The sequence below is a fragment of the Propithecus coquereli genome, unplaced genomic scaffold (assembly GCF_000956105.1).
Source record: "Propithecus coquereli isolate 6110/MARCELLA unplaced genomic scaffold, Pcoq_1.0 Scaffold243, whole genome shotgun sequence".
NCBI classification, from domain to species: domain Eukaryota; kingdom Metazoa; phylum Chordata; class Mammalia; order Primates; family Indriidae; genus Propithecus; species Propithecus coquereli.
In genome coordinates this window covers 4,711,784-4,718,386 of record NW_012147986.1, presented here as the reverse complement: position 1 = coordinate 4,718,386, position 6,603 = coordinate 4,711,784, and positions in this window count along the sequence as shown.

Genomic DNA, 6,603 nt, shown 5'->3' with positions numbered 1-6,603 from the left:
AAAAAAAAAAAAAAAAGAAAGTTTGCCAACCCGTGATTTAAAAGAACGTTTAAAATAATGTCCTTGTTACTTATAAATGATGAAAGAATACAAAAAAATTTTTATTGATAAGAGAGTGTGTCCTAGGGGTTAATATTTGTGTAATAAAATAGTAATATTGTGTTGAATCTTATAGGCACTCTGATATAGCTATATCTATTCAGCTTATTTAACGAACAATGTACTGTAACTTAAATGACAGGAGATATTATCAAACTCTTTATGTATTTGATGGGAACAAATTCTCATTTGTTGTATTCAACAAATATTCTATCTTTAAATTGCCACTTATTTTGTAGAAATTGCTAAGTAACTTTTTTCTTTTTTCTTAACTTGTATGTACTTACACAGCTGTCTCTCAGTATACTCAGGGGATTGGTTCCAGGACCCCCATGCATACCGAAATCCACACATGCTCAAGTCCTGCAGTCAGCTCTGGGGAGGCCAACTATATGAAAAGTAGGCCCTCTGCATATGTGGGCTTCACATCCTGTGAATATTATATTTTCCATGCACCTTTAGTTGAAAAAAGTCTGCTTGTAAGTGGGCCCGTGCAGTTCAAATCCATGTTGTTCAAGAGTCAACTGTATATACTAACTACAGAAAAATCCTAATAAACATAATGAGAAGCAAAACAGAGGAAAAATATCCATAATTTCACCTATCTCATGGATAATCAGTTACTTTGGTGTATATCCCTCTATCCCTTCATATCGGTACATGGATGTGTTAAGGTGTGAGTGTATCACAAACATCAGTTGAAGTTTCCTGCCCTTTGAGATTTAGATAACTTTCGCTGGAGGTCTCCTTTATGTTCAGCTGCTCTACCACAAAAGTTGTTCCACTTTGACTCCTATCAACATGGTCACAACACTGAGTACTATCATTCTTTCTAAGCTTCGAAAATTTGATAATAGAAAAAAATGGTTTCTTATTTTATGAATTATTAAGTGAGTGTGGATATATTAAGAATCAAACAATGCTTTCTGTATATCGTACCATGAGAGCAGAGCACGCTGGACTCTACAGTAATAAAGATGTTGAGGAAATGACTCAAACAGTAGGAGAAAAAAATGTGTTCTGAACATTAGTTACATGGTGCTAACAGTTTATAGTTGATGTCTGCATTATTTCTGAGCACTCTGGAAAAAAGTGGGATGTCACCTATCATTTAATGTTATTATTAATTTTATGTCAAGTCTTTAGCTAATATATGTGTGTGTACATATATATCTCAGGTAAGTGGATAACTTTGTTGATAAGGCCAAATTTTATAATATTGAGTATCTATAAAATATTAAACCAATGTTTCATAAGCTGTTTAAACAGAACACCTAGAATTACTAGGAGTTCCATGAAAAATGATCTGTGATCAAAAAACTGTGGGAAATTCAGAATTTGAAAATATTAACATGTATATGTATGTATATTCGCATGCGCACATAAAACTGTAGAACTATCTACAGCCTTTAGTTTGATACAGTGAATCTTGTATTTCCAAAAATATAATATAGTACACAATGTTTTCCAAATGTGTTTCTGCCAAACCCTTTCCTCAAAACTAATATTAAATATTGATATGTTTATTTATTTATTAGAGATGGGGTCTTGCTATGTTGACCAGGCTGGTCCTGAACTCCTAGGCTCAAGCCATCCTCCCATCTCAGCATCCTGAGTAGCTGGGACTACAGGCACTCACCACCAGGCCTGGCTAAAACTAATATTAATATCACTGCTAGCACCAGTGTTCCATACACTAGTGTTGCCATAAGTACTGAGAAATGTTGCATTAGATACATAACAGGATGTCTGTTATGTATCACTTGTTAAGGGTGTAGAACAGAATCATACCATCTACCGTTAATTTTTAAAATAAACAGAATCAACTTTTATATTACTCTAATTGTGTATAACAAACTCAGGGGATTATAGCCTCCTTCCCAGTGTGAACCCCCCGTTCTCCCTCCTCTGACCACCCAGCCATCCTTGGTGGGTCATGGAGCAGGGAGAACAATGGAGGTAAGAGACAGCAACAGTCCTCAGTAACTGAGGCCTACTCAAGACAGCAACCAGGAGAATCAGCCCCAAGTCCTTTCTCAAAGTGATGATGATAGGTGTAGGGCAACATAAATTCACTAATTCTTGGCTGTAACCAGAAAGGAGGGAGAAAAAACAAACATGTGTCCAACCCACACTGGACTGGAGTGGAATTGTCTGAGTGGAATTGTCAAATACCGTGCTTCCCATTGGCCATCACTCAGGAAAAAAAGTAGTTTGGAGATGTGTGGATCCGTGACAGGGTCCTAAGGAGATTGTCCTTGATTTTCATTGCTGGGAGCTGGGAGCTGAAGGCTGCCAAGGTTTCTGTGCATTCTGAGGCCTGGGAATTCTGTTTGAATGATGCCAGCTCTCCAGTATCTTTCTCATAAATTCTTTTTATAGTTTAAGTAACTCAGAGTCAATTTTCCTTTCTGGCAATCAAATAGCAGTAACAGAGTTGGGGTCAGGGTGTGGTATAATCAGAGAATATACATTAAGATTTTAAAAGTAACAGTTGTTTTTTTTTTCATTTTTCTTCTCTGTATTTCCTACAATGAATAATGCATATATATTTTTTATAATATGAAATGAAAGGATAATAAAGCTATTTTTACAAGCAGAACCAGAGACAGAGATGAAACCAGGCACCTGGGATTTGTTGGTTATCGCAGTTGAGCGTTGAGTTTAGCTCCGATTTTTTGGGGAGTTAAGGAAGAAAGTTGGGATAGGAAACATATGGGTTATTTTGTCTGATAAAAAGAAGCAAACACATTTTTCTAAAGAAACAAGGTTTCTCCTGGCACTGAATTTTAGGAGAAATCTTGTACGTGCGTGGGTTCTTGTGTAAGGTACATTGAGTAACTTCATGGATATTATGTTGAAATGTGGTTTTGCAAAAGACAGAATGTTCTTCAAATGGATTTTTAAGTATTAGTATGCTACAAAAACTGAGAGACTAACATCAAATCTTAACATAGTGAAGATATTTATACAAGAGAACAAAATAATAAGGTCAAGGTAAATTTCATTCTCCAGATATCAACTAAATGTAGGTAAATCCCAGCTCCTACTTTCATTTACCTTAAAGCATTTATTCTGCCAAAGTAGATCCAAATTCATGTTCCTCTCCAAACAGCAGAAACTTAATCAAACTCATCCAGTTGATTTTGCTCTTCTTCCCAGTTACCTCTCTTTACCTCTTTCTCTTTCCCAAATCTCTATAAACCCTCTCTGTGTCCTCGACTGATGACAATCCAGGTCTTGCCTACCTTACTCAACAAAATAAAATCTGGTTTGGCTAGTGGAATAATTTCCATTTATTTTTCTCAAACAAAACCCTTAATGCCTTATCAAACCTACCAAAAAATATTCTCTTAAGGATTTCTGCTTTTGACATGATGGCAAACCATGTAGTTCTCCTCTTACCAAGTGCTCTCCTCTTACCAAACAACTTGAACCTACATAAAATACAACTTTATTATATTGATTATGTCACTATTATGTTAAAGGAAACAGGAAACTTTCCAAAGGAAAAAAACAACAGATACTCAGTGATTCTTGAATGCCTCCAAGAAGGTAGAGTTGAAGAAGGGGCAAATGAAATTGTATAGGATCAGCCCTGCAATCCAGGAACTAAGCAATTAGGCCATGGGGCAGGATGGGGGAGGTGGGAGGCAGGGGACCAGAATAGGACTTCAGACACTCCAAATATGGATTAAAAACGGTTGCAGGTTTGTAGCAGCCCCTGGCTCCTTGAAGAAGTGAATAAAAGTCTTCTCTGGAGGAAGCATGCTCAATTTAGGTCCACACCTTTTTCAACAGATGAATATCAACAAAATATGAGCTCACAATCAAAGATCACCAAAACAAACCATGTAGGAAAAAAAAAGAATAAGATTCCATGCAAACAATAAACAACACATTTACACCACTAATGACTTCAGATATTAGAACATCAGATAGGAAATATAAAACAGCTATGAATGAAATGTTCAAAGAAATAAAAGATGAAACCACAGAGATGAGCTAGGTCATGAGATTACAAAATATGCTCAGGTAGCTATGAAAAAGAATTTCAAATTCAATGAGACCAAGTAGCAGCAATCCACTTCCAAAAAACATTATAGAGTTGGGGAAAGAATCAAATATCCACCAGCAGTAGAATTCATAAATTACAGGTAATAGAATACCACACTTCAATGAAAACGAAGCAGCTAGAACTATATGCAATAATATAAATGCATCTCCCAATATTAAGCAAAAGAAACAAGATCCTCAAGAATAAAAATAATAGGATTCCATGCATGAGGGCTGTCGGAAATTATCCAACCATTGTATCCATGTATCCATTGTATCCATGGCTGGGTACTCTCTGGACAGCCCTCGAATTTTAAAAACAAACAAAATTACTATACTGGTTAGAGATACACTTTCATGTGTGCATTTATATGTGCACATAAATGATAAAGGAAAACAGAAAAATGATTATCAGACAGTCAAGATAGTAGTGATCTCTGGATGGGAGGCAGGAGGACATATGATGGGAAAGGACACAAGGGGGTTTTAGGGTTCTGGGAACGTTCTATTTCTTGACTTGTGGGTGGCTACGCACATATGCATGTCATCATTTTTCCTCAAACTGTTTATGTTTTATATGCTACTCTTTGCTTTTATCATGTCACACACACACACACACACACACACACACACACACACACACATATAAAGCCACACAGGAACCTACACTCCCACCAGTGAGAACGATTATGTTGTACTTATCTGACCACATTCATCAGCAAGCAACATGTCAGAACTGCCTCTTGAAAACAAAAACAACAAAAGATCCCTCAACAACTGGAGAAAATTATTAAAATGGATTATACTACGATTAAGAATGACTGCTCATCAAAGACACCATTAAAAGAGAGAAAAGACAATCCACAGAGTGGGTGGAGATATTCGTGATAATGCCGGACAGGTCAGATCTACGCTAAGGGTTCGGCTGGGGTAACTACCTCATTTCAGGTGCCTGGTACCATCCCTGTCTCCGATCCCGCTTGTAAAATAGTTTTATTATCCTTTCACTTCATATTACAAAAGTAATACATAGTCATTATTCATTATAGGAAATGTAGAGAAGAAAAATGAAAAAAAAAAAGCAACTGTTACTTTTGATATCTTAGTGTATATTCTCTGATTATACACAACCCTCCATCCCTGTGTCTTCTGGCCTGACTCCATTATTGTTATTTGGTTGCCAGTAAAGAAAATTGACTCTGACTTACCTAAACAATAAAAAGCCTTTATTAAAAGGCTACTAGAGAGCTGGCACAATTCAAGCAGAATGCTCGGGTCTTGGAACGCACAGGAACCTTGGTGGCCTTCAGCTGTCAGCAACAACAGTCATGGACAATTTCCCTAGAACCCTTCCATGGGTTGTTTCATGTTTAAACAACTTTTATTCCTGAATAGTTATACTCAAGATTTAAAATCCCAGCCAAGTTGTGTTTTGGTGGGCCTCAAGCACTGTATTAGAAAATCCCACTAGTACTGCACGGAATGTGAGGGGGCCGGCACCCACCAAAGGAGTGGGTGTGTATTTGAAGGGGCAGGTTGTAAAGGGACAGTTATTTTATCATAAAAGCAAGGTAGAAATGATGAGCAGTCCCAAACAACAAGTATCTTTTAAGGCCATTCTCTACATATTGTTTCAAGGCAGTGTTTTAAAATTTAATATTTTTCAAAATATCTATGTCCTTAAGTATTCTCTTAGAATTATTTTTAGTTTTTATATTGAAGTATAAAATGCATCACAAGAGTGAAAAAATAGCAAATGTACAGGCTGATGAATTCTTACTGTGTAACTAACATCAAGAAATAAAATAGCATCCCCCAAACCCCTTCTAATCATTACCCATTTATTCCTTCCCAAAGATAACTACAAACCTGATGTCTAACATCATGATTTAGTTTTTCCTGTCTTTGAACTCGTATAAATGGAATGATAACAGTATGAATTCTTTTATCTGGCTTCTTTTGATCAGCATATTTGTGAGATTCATCCATGTTGCTGTGTTTAGCAGCTGTCTAATTATGCTTGTGTTATATACTCTTTCCATTGAATAAATATACCAAAAAAAATTTTTTTTTTTTTACTGTTGATGGAAATTGGACTGTTTCTACTTTTTGGCTAATATGAAGAGTACAGTTATGAACTCTTTATACCTCTTTTTTGATGAACATATGGATGCATTTGCAAATGTTCAAATTTAGTAAATATTGCCAAACAACTTTCCAAAATTGTTTTACTAATTTACATTCCCTCCATCAGTGTACAAGCGTTCCAGTTCCCCTACATTCTTGCCAACATTTGTGATGGCTAATCTTTTAAATGTTGGCCATTCTGGTTGCTGAATAATCGTATCTCATTGTGGTTTTAATTCATGTCTGGGTTTTGTTTAAAATTATACATTTCCACAGTGACTAATTAGATTGAGTATTTCCTCATAATTTTTTTTTTTTTTT